This window comes from Quercus suber, unplaced genomic scaffold (assembly GCF_002906115.3).
Source record: "Quercus suber isolate HL8 unplaced genomic scaffold, Cork oak 2.0 scaffold_262, whole genome shotgun sequence".
NCBI lineage: Eukaryota > Viridiplantae > Streptophyta > Magnoliopsida > Fagales > Fagaceae > Quercus > Quercus suber.
In genome coordinates this window covers 422,269-432,575 of record NW_027069718.1, presented here as the reverse complement: position 1 = coordinate 432,575, position 10,307 = coordinate 422,269, and the positions used below count along the sequence as shown (strand labels likewise).

Below are 10,307 nucleotides of genomic sequence, written 5' to 3'. Positions count from 1 at the left end.
TCAATAATATGTTGATATGACATGGGTTGCTAATGAAGTAGTACCATGTCGAGCAAAAACAAAGTCCTCAACACCATGATAGTCCAATAGATCAACCATACATCCATAGTGTCCAACTTTAGGAAGGATTGAGCAATCATCTGTCATTCTTAAAAACATCCTTCGGCCTTCTTCAACAAGTCCTGCATGAGTGCAGGCACTTAGAACATTAATAAAAGTAATTCCATTAGGTTTGATCTTCTCCCTCTCTATTCCCCTAAACATCTTTAGCGCTTCATTTGTATACCCATGAACTGCAAGGCTGTCTATAACTGAATTCCAACAAAACAAGTTTTTTCTCCTGCAACTTGAAGAACACTGAAAGTGACCTATCTTAGCTCCCACACTTGGCATACATATCAATAAACGTGGACCCAATATAAACATCAACATCAAAGCCATTCTACAATATATAAAGATGAATTTCCTTTCCTAAATCAAGAGCTCCAAGATGGGCACAAGCTAATATAACAGTTGCCAAGGTCACTTCGTCAAGATGGATCCCATTACTCGTCATTTCGTTAAATATTGCTAATGCTTCTCTAAATTTCTGGTGCTGAGAATAGCAAGTGATCATGGTTGTCCTATATCCCTTATAAACATCTAATTGAATAACAACTCCTCAAAATCGACATTCCTCATTCTTGCATATCCATCAATCATAGTGTTCCATGTAGCAGTATTCCTCTCAAGCATCTCCTCGAACAATCCTCTCGTAGAACTCAAATCCCCAATACAGACATAAGCGAAAACTATCGTAGTGCATGCATAAACATCTCTATCAGGCTTTTCATTAAATACCCTTCTTAATGAACCAATTTTGCCAAAATTCGAATAGAAATCAATCCAAATTCCACATATTTGCTAAGTGTAACTCGGCCCAAAAACTAGTTGACCCAACTCACAGGTCTTGTATAGACTATAAAGTGAAACAGAGCTGAATAGAAGAGGAATAATCAACACTTTTCTCAAGCTCTATCTCGTCTTCTTCCTACTCTGTTTCATGTTCTAGCTCTGTCTCATCTTCTCCCAGCTCTGTCTCATGTTTGCCTCTCTAGCTTCTTTTCTTCCAATCCAACCACAAGAACCAGACAGCTGCTAAACAAACCCATACCTACAGTAGAAGAATGAGACAGTGGCGTGCCCACAACCTCAAATCGACGACACTTCTTCTCTTCAAATTCAACTCGACTGCGCCACTCTCTAGCTCCTTCTCTTCCAATCTAGCCTCAAATCAGTGGTGCACCCACATCCAATCCAATTCGGCGGTGCTTCATCTCTTCCAATATAACTCGGGGGCGCTTCTTCTCTTCCATTCTAGATCGGCAACGCCACCCACAATATTCAGGTTATAGATGAGACTTTGTTTTTGCCTTCTCTTTATCACACTGTACAATGTCCTGTGAAGCACCTTGGGAAGTTATAGAGAAGTTGGAGCAAATGCTAATAAATTGGTTCACTAAAAAACAATCTTGGTTTGCATTGGTTTTAATCATAGAGGCAAACACAGATCCCAGGTTCTTTAGGTTGGAACATATCTTTAACTGATCAAGTATAGATTGTTTCTGAGTGAGTATGTGTTGGAGTGGTTTTGGAACTGAAAAGTGGTAAAAGTTAGTAATGGATTTCATGTACTTCACAGACACTGCTCTAGTTGATTTTTTTTTTTTTTTTGGTTGAAAAGTAATACTATTCAGATTCTGCATGCATAACTTGATCTTTTTGTTTAAAATAACTTCTCTACAGGAAACTCTAAGGAAGAATGTAGAAATCAACAATCAAGTGCCATTGTGAAAATATAATAGTTTAGCAATTTAGATATAAATGAGTTCTAGGTGCAATGGAATATGAACAATTCTAGAAAAAGGACCCTTTTCTAGGTGACATTCCGAATTTTTAGAACTTCTCGGGGTGCTCCACAAGACACTCTACAGTGTGATATAGAGAAGGCAAAAACAAAGTCTTAGCTATAACCTAAATATTATGGGTGGCACTGCCGATCTAGAATGGAAGAGAAGAAGCACTACCGAGTTGTATTAGAAGAGATGAAGGGTTGCCGAATTGGATTGGATGTGGGCACGTCACTGATTTGAGGTTGGATTGGAAGAGAAGGAGCTAGAGAGTGGCACAGCCGAGTCGGATTTGAAGAGAAGAAGTGTTGCCAATTATAGGTTGTGGTGTGCCACTGTGTCGTTCTTCTTCTGTGGGTATGGGTTTGTTTAACACTTGTCTGGTTCTTGTGGTTGGATTGGAAGAAAAGAAGCTAGAGAGGCAAACGTGAGATAGAGCTAGAACGTGAGACAGAGTTAGAAGAAGATGAGATAGAGCTTGAGAAAAGCGTTGATGAATGTTGATTTGTTTCTCTTTCTGCTCTAGCCTCTAGTTGATTATTCCTCTTCTACTCAGCTTCGTTTCACTCTATGGTCAAAAGTTGGAACATCTAATGTGAATTTGAGGGGTTTGGGGGGTTAATTGCTTGATGTCCAAATTTGTCGAGTTTGAATAAAATCAAAATATGGTTTATATTTCTTGCGTCTAGAAAATTTATTTTCTATACCTTGATAATTCATGATACACAATGAAATTGGATAACTCTTGATTGAATTTGAAAAATATTCTAATAGGATATCTCTGCAGTTTGTGTGGTATCTTAGACCCTTTAAGAGCATTCACATCAAGAGTCTTAAATATTTTAGCGAGTAGCATCTAAAAAACTGACTTTATAGCATTTAACACATGATTTTACAATACACCCAACATCAGAACTTCTATTTCTTTTAAAGCTTCATTTAAATATTTTTTTTCTTTATTATTATTCTTCCTCACTCTCCCTTTGTCTCTCTCTCCCTCTGTCTCTCTCTCTTTCTCAACCCAACAGTCCTAAGCATTGCTAGCCACCACCCATTCCACAACCATCACAAACTTACCACCCATGCCACAACCAACAAAAACTCCACCATTGCCTCCACCAGCCACATTCACTCGCAACAGTAGCAATAGCAAAAAAAAAAAACAAAAAAACAAAAAACACTGCCCCCACCAGCCACATCCAGCTGCCACTATGACTCGCAACCCAAATCAGACCACCAAAATCACAAAATTTAAAGAAGCTCCAAAATCTCATCCAATCCAATTCAAACCCAAATTTCAGAATCACAACCCTAAATTTTAGATCGAATCAATGCCTCTAATCAACTCAATACACTAACCTTAACATGCAAAGCTTCATCGATCCACCAAAATTTCTACTCGTTGGTAGGAAGCTATTTACAGGATTTCCTTGTTGCCCAAGAGCTAGTACCAACAGTCCCAGTGTCATCTCTGAACCAACAATGGCACCCACCTGAAGCCCAGATTTTTAAAGCTAATTTTGATGCTACTTGAAGCTCCAAAATCTCATCCAATCCAATTCAAACCCAAATTTCAGAATCACAACCCTAAATTTTAGATCGAATCAATGCCTCTAATCAACTCAATACACTAACCTTAACATGCAAAGCTTCATCGATCCACCAAAATTTCTACTCGTTGGTAGGAAGCTATTTACAGGATTTCCTTGTTGCCCAAGAGCTAGTACCAACAGTCCCAGTGTCATCTCTGAACCAACAATGGCACCCACCTGAAGCCCAGATTTTTAAAGCTAATTTTGATGCTACTGGGATTAAGTCTTGCAATTTGGTAAGTTTAGCAGTTATTATCTGGGAATGGCGTGGGGAGGCTATTGGAGCGTGAACCATGACAGTCCTTATGGCTCAATTCGTGGTGGAGCTTGAGGCTTTAGCCTGTTGTAGGGCTGTGCAATTTTCCTTGGAGATAGGAGTAACAGCGGTGATTTTTGAGGGAGATTCTGTCGTGGTGATCCAGGCGATTTCCCAAAGAGGTCCTGACTTTTCTGCATATGGACATATTATTGAGGACATTCATTCTCAAGCTGCTGCATTACAGTTCTCAGATTTTTGTCATGTATCTCGTACCTATAATATTGTCGCTGATGCATTAGCAAAAAAAGTAAAGAGTTGTATGGGGCTTCAGGTTTGGCTGGAAGTTCTTCTTGATGACATTGCCCCTCTAGTTTGCTTTGATGTTCATTGAATAGTCTTTTTATTGAATAAATGTCCAGGCTCTTGGAAGCCTAGTTTCTCCCCAAAAAAAAAAGTCTTTATGTCAAGGTATTTGTGTAATTTTTAATTTGTACTTGAGTAACTCAGCTACTAACAAGTTCTTATAATAAACTCAAGGAAGGACTATTTTTTGTGGAAAAGTTTAAATGGATACTATTTTCTTAAATTAAAATAATATTGGTATAGTTATTAGTTTTGTAATTCAATTGGAACTCATGATATTTTCAATGGAAACATCCAAAGTTCAATTTCCTCATTCTCTATTGTTGTAACTATCGAATTATCAAGTTGATTATAATTAGCTCAACTAGTAAAGTCTCTAATGGTTGAATAAGAAATCTTGAGTTTAATTCCCACTTACACCAAAAACTTATTAGAGTTTTGGTTTGATGATAAAGAGTTATCATTAGCAGTGGATGACATAAATTAAAACTCTCTAATAAAAAAAAACTATTGAATTATCAAATATCAAAATATTTTTAAAAATGATATTTGTGTAATTAATTGAATATTATATGGGCTTTAAAATATTTTAGGTTCAAAATTGGGTTTGTAGTTGTTGCTGGCCCATATATTCCTAAACAAGTGAAGATGGCTTGAATGATGGGCCCATTCAACATGGCCTCAGCCCAAAGTCTCTCAGTCTCACAGAGGGCTAGCCAGGGCTGAAGTCAAGGACGTTTATGATATTTGACCACACTCTTGTACCTATAAATAACTCTCTTTTGTTTAGGGTATTACTCTTACAGTCACAGGCGCCTATCAAGTACGCCGTCGTTGCGTTCCCCAGTACTTGGAATTCCCATTGGGATTTCACTTTGCTTAGCAACATTGCTTTTTTATGCTTGTCAAAATCCATATCTATTTTACGAGCTGGGTCTTTGTTTTTGAATTTTCATGTTAGAAATATGTGGTGGTGAATGGGGAACGAGATGATGAGGAATATGTTTCCCTATTGGTTTGATTGCTGATATGATGGCATCAATCATGTATTAGCTCTAGCTGATCGTTCTCCTTCTCCACACAAATATTATATACAGTTTAATTTTGTTTTCTTTCTGTATTTTTATTAAAAAATAAAATGTGGATTTGGTTGTTTATTTTTTAAGATTTTAGGAGTTGGGAGAATGAAATGACGACTGAGACATATTTGTTTCCCTATTGGTTTGATTGCCGTAATGATGGCACAATTTGTATTAGCTCTATCTGATCATTCTCTTAATGGTACAATCTTCTCGTTTTCTTTATCTGCAGAACATTGTCCTAGCTCTTATATGTAGCAATGAGAACTTAATTCTTTAAAATGCATAGGGCAGGAAGAAGAACGTGCCTAGAGAATGCAGGCGACATGCAATGTGTTGTTGTTCTTGTCATTTTGTTTTGTAATGCATTAAAATCCATTTGTGAAAGAACAGTGATTGTTTTCTCCAATATATAAATTATGGCTATAATGGTCGTTATTAATTTTTCTGAAAACAATTGAATTATTAATTATCAATATAATATGAAAATTCTGCTATGAATATATGGTTGATGCTCTCTTCATTTACCCACCAATAAGTGACTTTTATTATATTTAGACTCTTCTCCAATCGCACACTGCCTAAACAAGGTCGTTGACTCCATGTTTAACTCCACTGAAGCTGCCTAAACAAGGTCATTTGTTGCCAAGAGTCCCAGTTTGGAATAATGTACTCTTATGCTCAGCTGTGAATAGTTTGATTGAAATATTATCTTGAAAAATCAACCTTGCTTTATTTTATTGATTGGAATTGGAATATGTTATTAAAGGGAATTGCCTTATATTTGAATTCAATAAGCACCACTTTTACCCTAGAACCTCTCAAATAATAATTCTTAAAATCATTTGGTGCAGCCGTGTGCATGAACTCCCTAATCTATTGCATGAATATGGTTTGTCAACCTCCAGATTTTGCTGTAGGGAGCAACTATTCTTACTAGAGGCGACTAATTAGTAATGACAACAATGTTTGTTCTATTAGGTTCACCAACAGAAACATAAGGATATGTCCTCGGCCTCATCTGAGGAATTTTTTTAACCGGTACTAAACAACCTAAATTCATATTTATTATGAATGAATTAGGTTCTCAGTGAGAAGAGATGACATCCTGATATGGATTATTCTGTCTATAAATTAAGATGAGGGGAAATAGCCTTTCTGTGATGAGACAATATCGGTAAAGACAAAATTTAGCTACAATATTGGTTTTGGTCTAAGGGCCTAAGGCTACAACTTTATTTAATATCTTTTTATTGAAAGTGAATTTTGACAAATTCACATTTGAATTTTACATCTTCTTGTTATATCTTCCATGCTTACAAATTTTTTAGAAAATTAATGATTAATAATTATATCATCATTAAATTGTTTAAATTGTAACTTTTTATAGTTTAAAATGATGTAAATAAAATATAAAATTATAGATCATATAATAAATAATATCCAGTTGATACAATACTTGATATATGTATTAAGACTTAAGAACGTAAAGAACATGCAATTTATCGATTAGATTTTCAAAATTTGTAATAATGTTTATTTTATTGAGTAAGGTTGTAACCTTACGTTACAACTAATTATGTAGTTAAACTTTATCCTATCGATGATATGTTGTAGACCCACTTCCAAATTTACTGCACAAACAGACATTGATCTGATGTGAAGTTCGATTTGAATTAATACATAAAAAGATGTTGATCCTGATGTGAAGTTTGATTTGAATTAATAACAAGTATATGTTTATCTATAACAAAATAGTGCTGCTTCGTTCAAAACCTGCAAGATCAGTTGTCCCATTTAAAAGCTCTGGTATGATTTTAGTCTAGAAGAGTCCATATAATTGAGCAAATGATGCAGGTGCCTGGAGTTCAATTCTCTTCGCTTTTATTTATATGTTGGCAAAGAAACCATTCGGCTTCTTTTTATATTTTCCAATGATTATGGTCAATTCTTACCAAGAAATTGAGCGGGGATAACTATGTAAAGAACCCCCAAAGAATAATATGTTACATATGCCCCAAAAGGTGTAGGCAGCTCACGCTAAATCCCTCCAAATTAGTTCAGGTACATAGCCAGCTAGCTTCAGTTGCCCACCTAATTTAGCCAGCAATAGGAGAATTTCACTAGAAGCTGGGTGAGATTTATCAGATGCTGCAAACTGATGAATCTTCCTTTCCATTTCAATCCAACTGGATCCAAGACATTTCTTTTCTACACTCCTATATTCGTCATGGCTGCCCGGATTTTTCCAAACTCACCCCATCTATTCACTTCAGCATACATGTTAACCAGAAGATTGTAATGGCCATTGTTGTTTGGCTCCAAAGCCATCAGTTCCTTAGCAGCAACTTGAGCAATCTCCAAGTTTTTGTGGAGCTTGCACCCACCTAACAAGGCCCCCCATATAATGTTGTTTGGTTCAACTTTCATGCTTCTTATCAACTCTAGTGCATCTTTAAGCAAGCCTGCTTTGCTCAATAGATCAACCATACATCCATAGTGTCCAACTTCAGGAAGGATTGAGTAATCATCTGTCATGCTCAAAAACATCCTTCAGCCTTCTTCAACAAGTCCTGTATGAGTGCAGGCTCTTAGAACTCTAATAAAAGTAATTCCATTAGCTTTGATCTTCTCCCTCTCCATTCCCCTAAACATCTTTAGCGCTTCATCTGCATACCCATGAACTGCAAGCCCGTATATAACTGAATTCCAACAAAACAAATTTTTCTCCCACAACTTAAAGAACACTGAAAGTGACCTGTCTAAGCTCCCACACTTGGCATACATATCAATAAGCGCAAACCCAACATAAACATCAACATTAAATCCAATCTACAATATATAAAGATGAATTTCCTTTCCTAAATCAAGATCTCCAAGATGGGCACAAGCTGATATAACAGTTGCCATGGTCACTTCATCAGGATGGATCCCATTACTCGTCATTTCGTTAAATATTGCTAATGCTTCTCTGAATTTCTAGTGCTGAGAATAGCAAGTGATCATGGTTGTCCGTGAGATTATATCCCTTACAGACATCTAATTGAATAACAACTCTGCATAATCGAAATTCCCCATTCTTGCATATCCATCAATCATAGTGCTCCATGTAGCAATATTCCATCCCCTTGCAGAACTCAAATCCCTAGTACAAACATAAGCAAAAACTATCGTAGTCCATGCATAAACATCTCTGTCAGGCATTTCATCAAACACCCTTCTTGATCTACCAATTTTGCCAAAATTTGAATAGAAATCAATCCAAACTCCACATATTTGCCAAGTGTAACTCGGCCCAAAAACTAGTTGACCCTACTTGCAGGTCTTGTATAGACCATAAAGTGAAACGGAGCTGAGTAGAAGAGGAATAATCAACAAGAGGCTAGAGCAGAAAGAGAAACAAATCAACATTCATCAACGCTTTTCTGAAGCTCTATCTCGTCTTCTTCCAACTCTGTCTCACGTTTGCCTCTCTAGCTTCTTTTCTTCCATTCTAACCACAAGAACCAGGTTTAGGGTCATTGCACTATTTAAGAAAAATACACACTCTTTTGAGCTATTAGTCTTATGGACATTATTAAAAGAATAAAGCAAGAAAACACAAAATGAAATAATGAATTAAAAGCTCTTTTTGGGAGACCAACTATAACGATAGAGCTCCCACAGTTCCCGACTACCGTGTGCACATACTTCAACCCAGGCTTAGGTTCTCGAGTTTTCATAAGCTTCTGGGGTAAAAGCTTGTGCATTCGTTAAGAGTTGCCCATCACTTATGAACCTTTACTTTGGTCACTCACTTTGCGATGTGGGATCAGGAATTTTGGGCGTAGATCCCTTCACCCTACCACACCCTCAAGAAGAGAGCCGACCTCAGCTATGATACCATTTGTAACGACAGAGCCCCCACAGTTCTCGACTGCCGTGTGCACATACTTTAACCCAGGATTAGATCCCCGAGTTTTCACAAGCTTCAGGGGTAAAAGCTTGTGCATATGTTAGGAGTTGCCCATCACTTATGAACCTTTGCTTCGGTTGCACACTTTGCGATGTGGGATCAGGACTTTTGGACTTAGATCCCCTCACCCTACCACATCCTCAAGAGGAGAGCCGACCTCGGCTCTGATACCATTTGTAATGACAGAGCCTCCACAGTTCCCGACTACTGTGTGCACATACTTCAACCCAGGCTTTGGTCCCCGAGTTTTCACAAGCTTCTGGGGTAAAAGTTTATGCACACGTTAGGGGTTGCCCATCACTTATGAACCTTTGCTTTGGTCGCTCACTTTGCGATGTGGGATCAGAACTTTTAAGCTTAGATCCCCTCACCCTACCACACCTTCAATAGGAGAGCCGACCTCGACCCTGATACCCTTTGTAACGATAGAGCCCCCACAGTTCCCGACTGCCATGTGCACATACTTCAACCCAAGCTTAGGTCCCTGAGTTTTTACAAGTTTTTGGGGTAAAAGCTTGTGCACATGGTAGTCGAAAACTGTGGGGGCTCTGTCATTACAAATGGTATCAGAGCCAAGGTTGGCTCTCTTCTTGAGGGTGTGGTAGGGTGAGGGGATCTAAGCCCAAAAGTCCTGATCTCACATCGTTAAGTGAGTGACCAAAGCAAAGGTTCATAAGTGATGAGTAACTCCTAACATATGCACAAGCTTTTACCCCAAAAGCTTGTGAAAACTCAGGGACCTAAGCCTAGGTTGAAGTATGTGCACACGGCAGTCGGGAACTGTGGAGGCTCTATCGTTACAAATGGTATCAGAACCGAGGTCAGCTCTCCTCTTGAAGGTGTGGTAGGGTGAAGGAATCTGAGCCCAAAAGTCCTGATCCCACATCGCAAAGTTAGTGACCAAAGCAAAGTTTCATAAGTGATGGGCAACTCCTAACGTGTGCACAAGCCTTTACCCCCGAAGCTTGTGAAAACTTGGGGACCTAAGCCTGGGTTGAAGTATGTGCACATGGCAATCGAAAATTGTAGGGGTTCTGTCATTACAAATGGTATCAGAGCCGATGTCGGCTCTCCTCTTGAGGGTGTGGTAGGGTAAGGGGATTTAAACCCAAAAGTCCTGATCCTACATCGCAAAGTGAGCGACCAAAGCAAAGGTTTATAAGTGATGGG

At 38.1% G+C, this 10,307-nt stretch overlaps 2 non-coding genes and 2 pseudogenes across 2 annotated transcripts; 2 read left to right on the top strand and 2 right to left on the bottom strand.

Annotated features, from left to right (window-relative positions):
• Positions 1 to 1,355, bottom strand: LOC112030415 (pentatricopeptide repeat-containing protein At1g06143-like; annotated as a pseudogene).
• Positions 1,356 to 5,085: 3,730 nt separating this feature from the next.
• Positions 5,086 to 5,172, top strand: LOC112023332 (small nucleolar RNA Z102/R77). Its single transcript, XR_002884031.1, has one exon. It is a non-coding gene; the product is annotated as a small nucleolar RNA Z102/R77 (small nucleolar RNA).
• A 113-nt stretch (positions 5,173 to 5,285) lies between these two features.
• LOC112023331 (small nucleolar RNA Z102/R77) lies at positions 5,286 to 5,376 on the top strand. The gene has a single exon (XR_002884028.1). It is a non-coding gene; the product is annotated as a small nucleolar RNA Z102/R77 (small nucleolar RNA).
• Positions 5,377 to 7,177: 1,801 nt separating this feature from the next.
• Positions 7,178 to 9,591, bottom strand: LOC112030413 (pentatricopeptide repeat-containing protein At1g06143-like; annotated as a pseudogene).
• Between the last annotated feature and the right edge of the window lie 716 nt (positions 9,592 to 10,307).